The sequence below is a fragment of the Rhinatrema bivittatum genome, chromosome 3 (genome assembly GCF_901001135.1).
Source record: "Rhinatrema bivittatum chromosome 3, aRhiBiv1.1, whole genome shotgun sequence".
Lineage (NCBI taxonomy): Eukaryota > Metazoa > Chordata > Amphibia > Gymnophiona > Rhinatrematidae > Rhinatrema > Rhinatrema bivittatum.
The window spans coordinates 502,596,167-502,613,395 of NC_042617.1; the positions used below are offsets into that span (position 1 = coordinate 502,596,167).

The window sequence follows — 17,229 nt, forward strand, 5'->3', positions numbered from 1 at the left end:
CTCAAATTGTTCGTTCTTAGCATTGCAGCTGCCTGTGTGATCCAGTCATTCAAACCCCGGAGATATAAATTAAAGATTGTGATCACAATAATCCAAACTGGATAATGCATTGACTGGATCACACAGGCAGCTGCAATACTAAGAAGAACAATTTGAGTACAAATGCTTTAATCACACAGCTCCATAGACAGACCGGGAGTAGAACTCGTACCATCTACCCTGTTGACATGCATAGCCCCCTTGAGGCAGCTCTTGACGAAGAGCGAAACTCGGCCAGAGTCGGGCAAAATTCAATAAAGCTCTCTTTTTTATATACACCGATCTCCACTTTTTTGTTACTGCTACACAGCAATCTTGGATCGGCTTCTAATTTGTTTTTTGTGACCTTATTATATGTACAACCTCTAAAAATGAGTTTAAAAAACATCCACTGTTTGACTTTAAGAGGTTGCTTTAGATCAGATTTCCTCAATCTTTTCAAACACAAGGAACACCTATATTAACAAAAATGTTATTTTATTTTATTATTTTATTTTTATTTACTTATACTCCACTTTCCCTAGCTCCAGAGGGCTTACAAGCTAACAGGGTCATTCATCAAATCCTGTTAGGGCCTCAACATGCAATAAAAGGGGTCTAATGTGCGATACTCACACAATCTTTATCACGTTGCGAGTTTGCATGCAAAAGTTAGCTTTTTAGGTAAATCAGGGACTCCTGTCGTGAAAATTTATCGAACACTAACATAGAATTTAACGAGGGAAATAACACCTTTTTTTGGTGCTGTAGGGGGGGAAAACGTTTTTAGAGCAGGAGAACCACTGTTATCGTGGGTCATGGCTTTATGATGGCTATTATCACGACAGATAAAATGGGGGGTTTTATCACACACCTATACAGCCCTGCTGGACCAAAATACATTTCTTTTTTTCTGTCCTGTCTTTCTAAATCTTCTATGTTAGGGGGAAGTGTACTCGCATTGGGATACTGACTGGTTTACTGCTGACTTGAAAGATGGAAGCAGGTTTTGTGCACATATGTGCATGCACATTACAAATAAGACACACATGCATGTTCTTTCAGCCTTTGTTATACCATGTGTGTACATATGCACGTATCTGCGCACATAACCGACAGCATCTGTATATGCTCATTTTTACAATGTGTGCACCCATGCACAGCTTGCGAAATGCCCTCCTTGGTGCATGCACACCCATTGAGGGCTATTTCTAATGGCCATGCACATGTGCGCTGATCCCACTTTCACCACATAAGTGGGGGAATTTTAAAAGAGAAGGCAATCAATGCCATTGCTAGTTTCACCAGTTTGTTCCCAGTTCACTCAGGCAAGGGATAGGACTCCCTACGCCCCCTAGTATATATGTTCCTTTCCCCCTGTTATCCCCAACCCGTAATAGCCCATTGACTAGCCTATTTCTTTTTCTTTTAGGACTTACATGCAATCCATAGCAAAAGTTAAGTAATGAGGTATGGGATCCCGGCGTGTGCTTGTGTGCTTAAGTATATATGTGCACATGTATTGGTCTCCCCCCCCCCCCCCCCACGTCAGCGCCCTGTCCCTTTTCTGCTAGTTTCCACATGTGCGCACAACAGGAGATATGAACGTACTTGGGCAGCATTAAAAAAAAGTTCTGCGTGTATCAGCCCTTGTGTGTGTATCTCTCGGTTTGGGCGCACAACGTGCTAATGCGTCGAACACCGTAATACTGCATTCTACGATGCAACACATTATCACCTGTTACAAATTTTTCCTCCGTGATGCGGTATGTCTAAAATTTGCATAAGCATGCCCCTTTTTTTATTATGGATGCTAATGCGCAATATTCCCGTGATATTTATAGCAATTTGATGAATCTGGTCCTAAGTTTATACATGAAGCAATGAAGGGTAAAGTAACTTGGCCAAGATCACAAGGAGCGCCAGTGGGATTTGTTTGGCACACCAGCCTCCCCTGGAAGGTCAATGCGGATATGGAGAGGACTCATGTGGCCAAAAAGAAGAGGTAATAGAACACTGCAAACCGCACCGGTCCTTCTTCCAAACTGTATAATTATCAGACCGATACAGTACAGTGCGCTCCAGTGGACGCAATTGGATGCGCATTTTCGACGCGCTAGCGTTACCCCTTATTCAGTAAGGGGTCGAAAACGCGCGTCCAACCCCCCCGAACCTAATAGCGCCTGCAACATGCAAATGCATGTTGATGGCCCTATTAGGTATTCCTGCGCAATTCAGAAAGGAAAATGTGCAGCCAAGCAGCACATTTTACTTTCAGAAATGAGCGCCTACCGGGCACCGGGAAAGTGCACAGAAAAGTAGTAAAAACTGCTTTTCTGTGCACCCTCCGACTTAATATCATGGCAATATTAAGTCAGAGGTCCCAAAAGTTACAAAAAGTTAAAAAAAAAAAATTGAAGTCGGCCCGCAACTTGCGGGTTCAAAACCAGACGCCCAATTTTGCCGGCGTCCGGTTTCCGAACCCGTGGCTGTCAGCAGGTTTGAGAATCGATGCCAGCAAAATTGAGCGTCGGTGTTGTGTTCCGCGGTCGCGGCCCTCTACCTGAACTCTGATACCTCCTAAGGTATACCATTCCCCCGTTGGTCCAAGGGTTCACAAGCCTGATCATAACAGTCGGCTGCCAAACCCGCTGACAGCCACCTCTTTTTACCGCCGACCCTAATTTGAATACTGAATCGCGCGCACAGGAGAGTGGCCTGTGCGTACACCGGGAGAGCGGGCATTCACCCACTTTCCGGCGGACTTTACTGTATCGGCCCGTAAGAGAGGGGAGCTTGGGAAACAAACACACATGGACTTGTCTCTGTGGGCTGGTTCTCTCTTTGTACAAGTGCAGGAGAAGGGAGAAGTTGGTATGATGTGGTCAGGTGGCTCAGTTAGTTACTTTGGCTGCTGCAGGTGGCTGTCAGAACTCCACAATTGCTGCTGCTCCCAACACTCAGAATGAGTCAGATCCAGTGCTCAGTGCATGTTCTCCTGGTCTCACTCACCCGGGGATCAGACAGAGGGTGGAAAAATTCAAAGGGGGAAGCTCAGGAGGTGGAAGATGAGGAGGAGCTGTGAACACTGTGTGTGTGTGTGTGGGGGGGAGGGGGCGATGTGATAAGATGCGCCCAGTCTAACACACAGGTATGGACATGCAAAACTAACCCCACCCCCCACCCCCCATGCAATAAGGGGATCAGCGTGTCCAAAACCTGGATCCAAACAAAAGTGTAGCTAATTGCGCTCATCACATGTAAATGCCATGTAGACGAGACTATTAGCTATTACCCTGCCCTGCCCTTCCCGGCTTGCTACCCATTAACTACCACACTCCAGGGCTCATGCTATAGCTAGGAAGAGGAAGCCTGCATGATTACTTGTGCTCTCAGAAATCAGTTCCTACATGCTGAAGAGTCACTGCTGTTGACACTTGTTGCTGTGAGGTAATGAGAACAGAGCTCAGGTGCTGGTCTGCATCTGAGCATCAGGCAGTGGTGACTTTTCCGTGCTCTGCCTGAGCAGATCTGAAGGCACCATTGTGCCATGGCACACTGGTTGAGAAACCCTCCTTTAGTTGCCGAATGCACAATACGTTTACACAGCCGTGCTGCAAGTGGATGATTTTATGCATTTTTTGGAAACAGAATTTGGGATAGATTATCTGATCTTGGGGAGGTGGGGGTGGGGGGAAATCTTGTAATAATTACAGACTGTGAATGTAAAACACAGCACACCTGGTTGAGTGGAGAGTGGGTGTGTTGAGGAGAATGTACCAGTGACATGAAAATAATCAAAAGGTTTTCTGAAAGGAAAAGAGAGTCAAAGATTACAAACATGGCCAGTAGGCAATTGTGAAAATATATTTTTAATGAGAATAAAAAAAATACTGTTCCTGCTTATTTAGATCAATTTCTTGCAAAATAGCTCTGGATTTCCTTTTCTTTAGAGTTACAAAAATCCTCCTCTGACAATCCAGAGGGAGGGGAAAGAAGGAATTGGAGGTGCTGGATTCACCATCCAAAAATGTGGACTCTCCTGTTTCTCTCACTTTCTTTCCAGATGGAAGTAGCCCAAAATTAGCCCCAGCCAAACACACACACTTTTTCCACACAACAGTTCAATCTTATTAGAGGTTTACAGGTTGCAGGTACCCAGCACAATAGATGCTTTTTTCATGAAGGAGGCTGAGGGAGCACAAGGGAACCAGGACAGAGTAAGAAGACACAAAAGGGGGTGGGGGGTGGAGGATGGTGGGGAAGACTGAATCACAAGGAGGGTAAAGGTGACAAGGAAAGGAATGTAGGGGGAAGTATGACAAGAAAGAGAGCAAAGAGGTTTGTTCTGAATAAGGGGCCTATTCCCCCTCCCCTCCCCTCAAATTTACAAGGGACTCGTAATGCACACCAGTGCTTTCTCTTCATCACTTTGAATCTTCACCACGTAGGTTGTTTGTTTTCGGGTTTGTTTGTTTTTTGTTTTGTTTTTTTTTACTTTAGGGAGATTAGAATGCCTTGAGACTGATCTAACATGCATATTCTGAGTCTGTCAAAGACTTTCGGCAAGCAAGATCCAGAAAGCAAAATACAGGAAAATCAGCTATCCTGCACCCTGTAAAGTGTGGAATTTCTAATTGGGCTGCTCCTGCACTTTTCCAGTGGCCTGGGACACAATCTGAAAATGACGGATCGGCCGTTTTGACAATCTGAAGACTCGTTTGTGCAAAACGACGTTGATCACGGCAAAGCTTCTTTAAATGCTTACAATTGCCAGTGAACACTGCCTGTATTGTGTTCATACTGTAAGAAATCACCAGCGGAGGCATATGATTACCTGCCATCCCGGGGAGGGGAGTGACAGACCACAGTATCTATTTGTTTCCTCCTGCGAGACGCTGCACAGGGTTACCCTAAACTGAAGATAAATGGGAAGGCCACCGTTTTCAGGGCAAATAGTCCTGCTTGTTTCCTTGAGAACGTCCCCATTGCCCTTTCCCTCTGTTCTCTCCGAATTCCAATTCCACAAAAGAAATGGAATCGGGGAGGCTTTAGGACCCAGCTTCGCCACTATTCTTCTCCAGGTCTCTTCAGGGTTATTACTTAGTGGGTGGTAGGGATCAGCGATATGAATGAGAGGGAGTGAGAAAGCCAGGGCTGAAAAGCGCTGATTGGAATTGCTCTGCTGTCTCCAGGCAACTGTCCTGACGCAACCAAAAGTCCCTTAGAAAAAAAAAAAAACCAGAAGAACAAAAAAATTTGGAGAAGGAAAAAATAAATAAATAGAGAACGTGAGCCTGAGACAAGACACAGAGGAACGCAGAGTTAAGACAGTGACTTGGCGTCTGGGAGGGACCTCAGCAGCATCAGAGAACTTACGAATGGGGAACACATGCTGGCGGGTATTAAATGTGCTGCTAAAATACTAGTAAGCCGGGTAAGTTTTATTTTTATTTACTTAGTTTTTTTTTTTGTTTGTTTTCTTTACTAAACGGTAGCTTTAGCAGATTATAATTGCTGATGAAATCTACATCTGAAGTATGTAACATTATACTATTCTTTTATTAAACTGGATATTAATTCGGATTACAGTTCATATTTTTTAAATTATGCTTTCATTAGGGTATTTTTTTTCTTTTAGCTGTGACATAAATTATTGATCACATGGGTATTGTGATAGTCGTGTATTGCCAGTGCTCAGATTTCTTTAAAAAAATTGTTGACCAGAAAACCCAGATTAAGGCAAATACCTTGTTTACCTTTAGTTTCCAGAGGCAGTGGGCAAGTAGGTCACCGGGCCAAGGTCACCCAGGGAAATAGGGCAGAAAAAAAATCTTGAACTTACCTTGTACGCGAACTTCTTCAGAATCATGGTCCTATGCTCTGATTAATCACCCCACGACACCTTTTCCTCTGGCAATGTTTGATAGGACAGCTATCAATTTAAATATGACTAACTCTGTACATATTCGTGCATGTCAAAAAACTGTATTTCCCAATAGTATTTTTGGAGGAATCTGTTGCTTATGGTCTAAAAAAATGTATCTTATAAATGCAGGGCGACGGAGTGAAGCCATCAGATTGCCTGCATATTGCACAGTGGCTTTCTTTATAAAAAAAAAAAACAAAAAAACAACTGCTCTAATGAAACTTTGATTTAAAAAAAAAATCCTCAAATCTTGTCCTTCCTCCCCCCCATACATCCCAAAAGTGAATTCTGCACATTATTTATTGCAGCAGCCACATTCTGCTGTAATAAATAAACAAATAGGTTAGCTCTTGATTTGTCTATTCTAAAGATGAACCAGTGGACTGCTAGTGAAATTTAAATCTTTAGGTCAATGGTCATAAAACCACGGGAGCAAAAGGTGTTTACAAATGGTCTATGAATGCTCTTCTAAGACCTCCATGGCTCCATTTGATACTTGGTCAAGAATTGCAGTTATTCAGTAGGACAAAGCAGGGAGTTTCCCTCGTCTAGACAGTGTTGATAACTTAAGTACTTTGTCATTTTAGGTGCTTTTGGATAAAACTCTTGATTTAACAAGCTTAAGCTGACCTTTTCCTTTTCATGCTTCTAGTTCTCTTGATAGACTGGCAGATGACAAATCGATGTATTTGTTATAAAAGGGTATTATAGCAGAATATGAGTGTTACAATATACTGCACAGGGTTTACTTTTCAGGAAGGGACTTCAGTTTGTTATTCCCAGTGTATGCTATGAAGGGATTTGTAATCAAAAGGGAGCACCTTAATTTTATTCACCTTCAATAGGTTTCTGAAGGAGTAGTGGATGTATGCACATAGTTCAAGAGGATAAAAACATTTTCTAACTCCCGATGCAGTAAGCTAATGGTATGCTAGTGCATCTGGAGTTAAAAAAGTGCATTTCCTGGAAGATGTGTGCACATACCCAAGTTAAAATGTGGGGAGCTATCTCAGCTGTGATTTATGTGCCCTTAAACTCATGTTTTGTGTGCATAAAACACTTCTATGCACAGAAAACATGCTTTGTGTGCGCAAAATCCCATTTATGCACAGGTCCCAGTGTTGGAATTTCAGCTTTTGCTCATAGACCCACACAAGCGCTGCAAAACTTTACTCCACTTCTGAATAGGAGTAAAATTTCCTGCCCTAAAAAAACTATATTAAGCCAGAATATCTCTTTATATTGGGGGTAATAGTTGTTAATGCCTTCATTTGCATGGGATTTCCTCGCAGGAGTGCTAATCAGGACACACAGTTCACAACAATTTTTTGTGTGCAAAACTTCTTGCTGCATCGGAAGTAATATTTGCGCATAAAAAAAAGTACATATAATGGAGGGTAAAACTGTAAGCTCTGCTGAATGCACCTTATTTCATCCACCCCCCTGGAGTTAGCCAGCTCAGCCTAACCAGGTAAAAATTCCCCCTGCTGCCCAGCTAAATTTGTGCTCTTAAAATAACAATATGAACAAGTTTAGCTGCATTAAAAAGGTCAGGGTCAGAAGGATTCCCAGAAAAGGTATTTTTTATCTTGTCATCAGCACAGATTTTCAGCACTGACAGGCTAAATTTGACTGCACGACTGCGGTCACAAAAACAGCTATTCTAAATCTAGCAGGGCAAATTTTGCCTGGCAAGATCAGGGATAGGCAACTTCAGTCCTGGAATGCCACAAACAGGTCTGGTTTTCAGGATATCCACAATAAATATGCATGATATATATTTGCATACAATGGAGGCAGTGAAAGCAAATATATCTTGTGCATACACATCAAGCCCGATATTAAGAACATAAGAACATGTCATACTGGGTCAGACCAAGGGTCCATCAAGCCCAGCATCCTGTCTCCAACAGTGGCCAATCCAGGCCATAAGAACCTGGCAAGTACAAAAAAACTAAGTCTATCCCATGTTACTGTTGCTAGTAATAGCAGTGGCTATTTTCTAAGTCAACTTAATTAATAGCAGGTAATGGACTTCTCCTCCAAGAACATATCCAATCCTTTTTTAAACCCAGTTACACTAACTGCACTATCCACATCCCCTGGCAACAAATTCCAGAGTTTAATTGTGCATTGAGTGAAAAATAATTTTCTCCAATTAGTTTTAAATGTGCTACATGCTAACTTCATGGAGTACCCCCTAGTTCTTCTATTATCCGAAAGAGTAAATAACCGATTCACATTTACCTATACACATTTCTAGACCTATCATGATTTTAAACACCTCTATCATATCCCCTCTCAGCCGTCTCTTCTCCAAGCTGAACAGTCCTAACCTCTTTAGTCTTTCCTCTTAGGGGAGCTGTTCCATCCCCTTTATCATTTTGGTTGCCCTTCTCTGTACCTTCTCCATCGCAACTATATCTTTTTTGAGATGCGGCGACCAGAATTGTACACTGTATTCAAGGTGTGGTCTCACCATGGAGCGATACAAAGGCATTATGACATTTTCCGTTCTATTAACCATTCCCTTCCTAATAATTCCTAACATTCTGTTTGCTTTTTTGACTGCCACAGCACACTGAACTGACGATTTCAATGTGTTATCCACTATGACGTCTAGATCTCTTTCTTGGGTGGTTGCTCCTAATATGGAACCTAACATTGTGTAACTACAGCATGGGCTATTTTTCCCTATATGCATCACCTTGCACTTATCCACATTAAATTTCATCTGCCATTTGGATGTCCAATTTTCCAGTCTCAGAAGGTCTTCCTGCAATGTATCACAATCTGCTTGTGATTTAACTACCCTGAATAATTTTGTATCATCTGCAAATTTGATTACCTCACTCGTATTCCTTTCCAGATCATTTATATATATATATATTGAAAAGCACCGGTCCAATACAGATCCCTGAGGCACTCCACTGTTTACCCCTTTTCCACTAAGAAAATTGACCATTTAATCCTACTCTCTGTTTCTTCTCTTTTAGCCAGTTTGCAGTCCACAAAAGGACATCGCTACCTATCCCATGACTTTTTACTTTTCCTAGAAGCCTCTCATGAGGAACTTTGTCAAACGCCTTCTGAAAATCCAAGTACACTACATCTACCGGTTCACCTATATCTATATGTTTATTAAATCCTTCAAAAAAGTGAAGCAGATTTGTGAGGCAAGACTTGCCTTGGGTAAAGCCATGCTGACTTTGTTATATTAAACCATGTCTTTCTATGTGTTCTGTGATTTTGATATTTAGAACACTTTCTACTATTTAGCCAGATAAGTAGCAACTTATCTAGCTAAGTTGCAACTGCTGAATATTTGACTACATTCAGTGGCCACCACTTAGCCGGACAACTCACTTATCCAGCTAAGTAGATAGCTGGGTAAGTTGAGGGTGTGAAGTGGGTGGATTGGGGTGGTGATACTTATAGGGGTGCCAACTGGCTCCAGATTTCAGGACAGGTTGATCCAGTCTTGGTATTACTCCCCTGCATGCAGCTATTTATAGTCTTGCTTTTGTTAGGGAATGCAATAGGGAAATCAGAATAAGTCCCAGCAGGCAATGGAGTAAAACCAGGACTGGATCAACCTGTCCTGAAAATCTGGAGCCAGTTGGTAAACCTAGCTACTTATCCAGCCAACTTATCCACTTAAGGTAACCGGATAAGTTAGACCAGCTAACTTACTTAACTGGTTTTTTTTTCCAATGTTGACCTCTGCATATATAACTTGAAAACCAGACCTATTTGTGCCACTTCCAGACTGGAACTGACTGGGCTAGACTTAGGAAAATTTTCAGTGGCAAATCAAGTCAGTTAGATGTCGCTTTTGAAAATTGTCCAGAAGAGGGCTATAAAATGTAAATGAATAACAAACAAAACCAAAAGATTACAGGGCCATAGCTTCAAAGACCTCGTATTGTGAAACAGGTACAGCCAGGGTAAGACATTAATGAATGGTACATTACATGGGATAATGACATTGCATGAGGTCTTTGTGAAACGGGAAGATTGGGAGTCCAAATGGAAGATGAAATTTAATGTGGACAAGTGAACGGTGATGCATATAGGGAAAACCCATTCTGTAGTTATATGATGTTAGATTCCGTATTAAGAGTTATCACCCAGGAAAAGGATCTAGGTGTCATAGTGGATAATGCATTGAAATCGTCAACTCAGAGTGCCGCCATGGTCAAAAAAGCAAACAGACTGTTAGGAATTATTAGGAAGGGAATGGTGAATAAAACAGAGAATGTCAAATGCCTTTGTATCACTAAATGGTGAGACCACAACTTGAATATAGTGTGCAATTCTGGTCGCTGCATCTCATAAGATATATAGTTGCACTGGAGAAGGTACAGAGAAGGGTGACCAAATGATAAAGGGGATGGAATGGTTCCCCTATAAGGAAAGGCTATGTCTTGTTTAACAAAACTTCAATAAAAATAAAATAAAAAAATGAAAAAAAAAATAATGAAAGGACTTCAATAGGAAAATGTGAATCAGTTATTTACTCTTTCAGATAATACAAGGACTAGGAGATACTCCATGAAGTTAGCACAATTAAAACAAATTGAAGAAAATAATTTTTCATTCAAAGCACAATTAAGCTCTGGAATTCAGTGCCAGAGGATAGTTAAGGCAATTAGTGTAGCTGGATTTAAAAAAGATTTGAATAATTTCCTGGAGGAAATATGATTTCTACTTGTTATTGGCTGTTGCTAACTGGCTCAAGGATAATACTTTAGTATTAAACCTCAAGAAGTCTGAGGCCCTTTGGCTTTCTGGTAAATCTCTGCCAGAGGGTTTGCCTATTATTTTAATTGGGGGTGATAATATTAATTTTGTTAATCAAGTTTGCAGTTTGGGGTTTTATTTAGATCCATCATTAGATTTTAAGAAACAAATTAATAGTGTTATTTCTTCAGGCTAATTCAGGTTAAAACAACTTGGACACATTAAGCCCTTCATTGAGCAAATAGATTTTCATAAATTAGTCCAGCCTTTTATTATGACTTCTCTGGACTATGGCATATAACACCATTATTATTCCAGCTTCATTGGCTGTGGTACAGAGGCTCAAGTTTAAAATCCTAACCCTCATATTTAAATTGATTCATGGTTTGGCCCCAAAATATTTAACAAATTTATTTAATGAATATGTTTCATCTATAATGTTATGTCTGCTTCTAGGAAATTGTTAGAGTTGCTTCCTGGGAGGGAAATTCATTATCGAGATACTAGACTTCGGGCGTTGTCAATTAGAGGTGTTACTCTTTGGAATTATCTGATGAATTACGGGATTTATCAAACTTTAAAATATTTTAAAAGTATGTTAAAGTAGTCTTATTTACTAAAGTGTTTTCTGACAAAATGTTAATATTTTATCTTTTATTGCTGTTTGTCTTAACATTGATTTCTGTTGATTTTATAATCCGCTTAGCTTAACAAACAGGCCGATACAGTAAAGTGCGTCCGCGGTTACCCTGCTTGTAACCCGCTTTCTACTCACAATTTTGCTGCGTTAGCCCAACCTGCGATTCAATATCCCTTTTAACCCATCCTTACCGCTTCTTTAAATCAACGGGTAACCCCTTCCGCCCGCGGCATGTATATGAGATGTAAATGATCGGATTAGCTATTCCCCCCCATTCAGTAACGCGTGCCCCGACTATCGCCTTTTTAACCTGCAGTTTAGCCGCGCGTTTAACCTGCTAATTTACCGTCTACCCCTACCCCTGCATTAGAGGCAGAGGTAAGGGTAGACGGCAAACTTTCCCCCAAAAGAAAACCTAAAAACCTAAAATCCCCTCCTCCCGAAGCGACTCGACATGTAAAATATGTAAAGCCTAAAATCCCCTCCTCCTGAAGCGACTGGACATGTAAAATATGTAAAACCTAAAAACCTAAAATCCCCTCCTCCCGAAGCGACTGGACATGTAAAATATGTGAATAAGTGTAACCAACTTACTTTTTGTTTCTTTTTTAGCCCTTTCAGCCTTCTCTGCCGTCCTCCGGTGGGGGCAGCCAGCGGCGAAAGCGGCTTCCAGCGGCCCCCACCGGCGAAGACGGATGAACGCACGCCCGAAGTGCATGGGCGCTCAAGCCACCGAAAGCACATGGACAGGCGGGCTTGACGTACGCCGTGACATCACGCATGCGCATTCATGTGCTTTCATTGGCTTGAGCACCCGTCAATTTGGGCGCTCTAGCCAGCGAAGCCGTGACGTCATGCGCTTCGCTGGCTAGAGCGCCCAAATTGACGGCCTCGGAGGGAACTTTTTTTCCACCCCCTCGCACCTTCCCCTCCCTTCCCCTACCTAACCCACCCCCCTGGCCCTATCTAAACCTCCCCCCCCTACCTTTGTTGGCAGATTTACGCCTGCTTTCAGCAGGCGTAAATCTGCGTGCGCCAGCGGGCTGCTGGCGCACCATCACCCGACCCGGGGCTGGTCTGGGTCGGGTGATGGTGCGCCAGGGCTTGGATTGGGTTGGTTTGGTTTGAGACAGGGCGGCTAAGTGCGAGAAGCATTTTTTTTCTGTGGATTGGGTTGGTTTGGGCCTGGGCGGCTAAGTGCGAGAAGCATTTTTTTTCTGTGGATTGGGTTGGTTTGGGACTGGGCGCTAAGTGCGAGAAGCATTTTTTTTTTGTGGATTGGGTTGGTTTGGGACTGGGCGGCTAAGTGCAAGAAGCATTTTTTTTCTGTGGATTGGGTTGGTTTGGTTTGGGACTGTGAAATTTCATCTCTCTTGTCCGTCCAAAGGAGGGTGCTTTGTTGCGCTCCCTGCCTCCGATCACCGGCTGCTGGGGCTTGCTGGCGCCGGGCGCTCAAGGCAGCGGGGTCTGTAGGAGAACCATCCACTTCCTGGTACCTGTCATTTCAAATGTCATTCCTGACATTGGTTCTGAATTTTGTTTTCTGACAAAATGTTAATATTTTATCTTTTATTGCTGTTTGTCTTAACATTGATTTCTGTTGATTTTATAATCCGCTTAGCTTAACAAACAGGCCGATACAGTAAAGTGCGTCCGCGGTTACCCTCTCCGTGAAGTATTTCTTCACAGAGAGGGTGGTGGATGCCTGGAATGCCCTTCCGGAGGAAGTGGTGAAGACCAGAACTGTGAGGGACTTCAAAGGGGCATGGGATAAACACTGTGGATCCATAAAGTCAAGAGACCGCCAATGTAGAGTGGGTGGCTCACCAGAACGATGGCTACTGCCCGGAGACAATACCCTTATTAAATAAACATACAGATGCTTACTGTGACTCCAACATCGCTCTAAGCTTCAACGGCAAGAGGAAATGTGGAAAAAAGGATTTGCAATCACAAAGAGGGGAGTAGCTGGCTTGTTACGGCGGTTACTACCCCAAACCAAATAAGCCTAATACTTCACTTTCCAAGCATATACAGCATAGTTCTCTGCTTCAACGGCAGGGGAGAAGAAAAGAGGGTTCGCACTCACAAAGCGGGGAGTAGCTGGCTTATTACGGCGGTTACTACCCCAAACCAAATGTGCCTGATACTTCGCTTTCGATGCATATCCAGCATGGCTCTCTGCTTCATGGCATGGGAGAAAGGCTGATACATCAAGCATTTCCAGCATAGCTCCCTGCTTCAACAGCAGGGGAATAAGAAAAGCTGAGGCTTCACGCATATCCAGAATAGCTTCAACTGCAGGGGAGAAGAAAAAAAAAAAAAAAAGATTCGCACTCACAAAGCAGGGAGTAGCTGGCTTGTTACGGCGGTTACTACCCTAAACCAAAAGGGCCTGATACTTCACTTTCAATGCATAACCAGCATGGCTCTCCGCTTCAACGGCAGGAGAGAAGAAAAACAACCAATAGGGGCTGTATGACATAGTCTGGGTAAAGGGAATAAACATGGGTGTAGCTTGCTTATTGCAGCGGTTACTACCCCTACTACCCCTAACTAATCAAGCTAGGTATTTCACTTGGATGCAGCTCCATCACTGCTCTCTACATTAACGGTGGGGGTGGAAGGGAAATAGAACCAAGAGTTAAGAGAAAAAGATAAGTATGAGAGAAAAAAATGTGTGAAGCTTGCTGGGCAGACTAGATGGGCCATTTGGTCTTCTTCTGCTGTCATTTCTATGTTTCTATGTTTCTATGTTTCATTTGAAATGACAGGTACCAGCGCACCCAGGATACTGTCTAGGCGCTGTATAGCGCCTATACAGTAAAATGGATTGCGCTTCATGGACGCGCGTTGGACGCGGCTTGCATTTGCATGCCATTCAAATTCAGTAACGAGCGGTAGGTGATCTGAACTGTGCGTGTGGCAAACGCGGGTGCGCCGGGCACTAACGCACCTCTTTCTACCGCACCTTACTGTGTCTGCCAGATTATTTGTAATTTATTAATTTGCGGGACCGACGCTGAAACAGCTCATAACAAAGGAGCTGCTCATAAGCTTAAGTCCACTTTAATGTATTTATTGAAAGTAACCCAAACTTAAAAAAAACAAAACATCCAATCAGAGAAAATATCTTGAACAAGTGTTAAAAAAAATTTCAAAGTCACCATCAATGTTAGTGTATAAGTGAGCATATAAAGCTTGAAAAGTACTTAACTTGCGAATCGTTTGTCAACCAAACCCCACCAAGTGGATTGACAAGTGCGGTTATGAAAAAGATTGAATTAAACTAGTGTCATTATTCTTTGCAAGATTTCTCATTCATGAGCAACGTTTGTAAAGGTTAAGCCCCCTGAAGCAGATGTCCATCGAAACATGAATTCATGTCAGGGTTTGGTTGACAAACGATTCGCAAGTTAAGTACTTTTCAACCTTATATGCTAACATTGATGGTGACTTTGAAATAATGTTTTTGATACTTGTACAAGATATTTTCTCTGATTGGATTTTTTTTTTGAAGTTTGGGTTACTTTCAATAAATAAATTAAAGTGGACTTAAGCTTATGAGCAGCTCCTTTATTATGAGCTGCTTCAGCTTGGTCCCATAAATTAATAAATTACAAATACTATTAATACAATTTTTTGAAACACATGACCAGTTAACCATTTTTGTCTAGGTACTATAAGGATTACTGGATTCCAACTTATTTGGGCTTATTAGGGTGATCTTTCCTAGCATGTAACCAGATGGACTTAGGACCAATAGGTTATATGCTTCCCTGTTAGCAGATGGAGATGGAATCAGGTTTCAAAGCTGACGTCACTCTAGATACACCCCTGCAGTGCCGTCAGCTCCTCAGTATCTCTCCGTCTCCTAGCAGATGTGGATGTGCTTTTCCTATCGGGATCACAGTACTCTTTCGAAGAAGAAATTTTACTTTTAAATTGGAGATAGACTGAGCCCCACTCTCCTGCGGTGATACCTAAAGTTCCCTTCCCTAGTCCAGACTTCTTGAGGCGATTTATGAGATCCCTCAGAGCTGTGCTGTGCTGGCTGTGCTGTGCTGGCTCCCAGCATGGACTTTGTTGCTGAAGCAGCTGAAAGGCAGCAGGTGCAGGAAGCGTGGTGGTGATGGCTAACAACCTCTCCCCCCACAGCTGGAGACCATCTCTGTAATTAGTCAATAAGCATTGAGCCCAGGTAAGTAAGGAGAGAAGAGGATTCCTTCTGATTCAGAGATGTTGGAGGGGCTTCGGTAAGTCTTCCTCCTGTCTCCTTGCTCGGTACACTGTACTGACGACATCCCCGATCCCGTTGGAGTAAGGGGAAGTGGGCTTCCGAGCGGGTTGAGCAATCCCCTGATGTGCTAGGCTCCACTTCAGGATCAGTGGGCACATTGCTTGGTAGGCCGCAGCGGTGCCATCTTGCGTGCGGTTTTGTGCATCTTGATTGCCCTCCATAGAGTGTCGGTATGTGTGGTGTGTGCCGGCTCTGCGCATATGTTGTGCAAGGTATGTGCACTCCTTAAGCGCACGAATCGCCTCACTGCAAACCACGGAGGTGCTCAAAATCTGTGCACACACTATTTCAAGTGCTAGCTGACTGAGCATGCAGTTACTATTCATAATGGCTCCAGCAGCAAAGAAATATGAGTGCCATTCCTTTTGTGCTGCCTGACATATCAGGGCTACATAGTCTGACCTTGATTCTTACCTGTGTCAGCACTGTGAGGAAGCCCAGGGAGAGTTGGCTTCCCAGGACTTTGCTAAGCCCAGCTCCTCCCATTCAGAGGATGAGTCAGCCATGAACCTAACTGGTAGCACCCCAGATCTCAGTAATCCTGGGGCTGGGTCTGCCATGGGAGAAGGAAATTCAGCAGCACCTACCTCAGTACCTCCTGAGCTAGGCATGGACCTGGTGACCTTTTCTTGGGTGGAATATTTTCAAGGCCTCCAAGCCTTTGTACAGATGCAGTCTGTTTCTCCTGCCCCTGTCCGGGCCGAACCCCAGCCAGGAAGGCCTCCTTCTCCCAGCTCTTTTGGCAGGCCTCGAGACATGCCTTGTTTCACCAATGGTATCTCTGGCAGTGACCCAGACACCATGAAGAAGGGGATCCAGATTCCTTAGAGGATAGGGAAATCCCTCCAGGCTTGGAGCCTTATCAAACCATGTTACGTTTTTTCCATAAAGATGAATTGCCTGCCATGGTTTCCCAGACCCTAAAGACTTTGGGAGTTCCTGGCACGAACCCTATGACGGAACCAAAAATGAATCCCATTCTGGTGTCCCTATGGAAAGCCTCTTGATATTTTCTAATGCTGAAAGCCATCCAGGAGTTGATTGACGGGAATGGGACATCCCAGAAGCCAGTTTTAAAGGGGGTTGAGCATTGGAAGCACTATACCCGCTGGATCCAGCAGTGAGAGAACGCCTGCATTTCCCTAAAGTGGATGTTCTAGTCTGCGCCATTTTAAAGTGAACAACTATCCCAGTGGAAGGAGGAATGGCCTTAAAGGATGCGCATGATAAGCGGTTGGAGTCCATCCTTAAATAAGCCTTTTAGGCAGATGACTCAGGAGCACATTCCAGAGAGGCTATGGAGTCCGCTGCTGCCTTTTTATCTGATGTGGGTTCTGACCTAGTTCGAACCGCGGCCAGAGGAGTGGCCTCAGTGGTAGCGGCCAGAAGACAACTATGGATGTGAAATTGGTCAGTGGATGCGACCTCTAAGGCGAGCCTTACAAAGATGCCCTTTAAGGGATCTCTCCTATTCGGAAGCAAACTGGAAAATCTGGCCAGTAAGTGGGGTGAATCTCCAGTGCCCCAGCTACCGGAAAGTAAGAGAAAGGGGTTGCAGTGCCTCTCGCTTATGAGGGGTCGGTCTAAGAGCTCCCAACA

General features: G+C 43.3%; 1 protein-coding gene across 1 annotated transcript in view; it reads left to right on the plus strand.

The window, feature by feature from the left end:
• The first annotated feature begins 5,315 nt into the window (after positions 1-5,315).
• The window catches only part of FAM167A (family with sequence similarity 167 member A), a 74,228-nt gene continuing 62,314 nt past the window's right edge, over positions 5,316-17,229 (plus strand). Inside the window, exon 1 of the mRNA XM_029596143.1 lies at positions 5,316-5,455. The gene's annotated coding sequence lies outside the window, so the exon portion shown is untranslated. The remainder of the gene's footprint in view (positions 5,456-17,229) is intronic.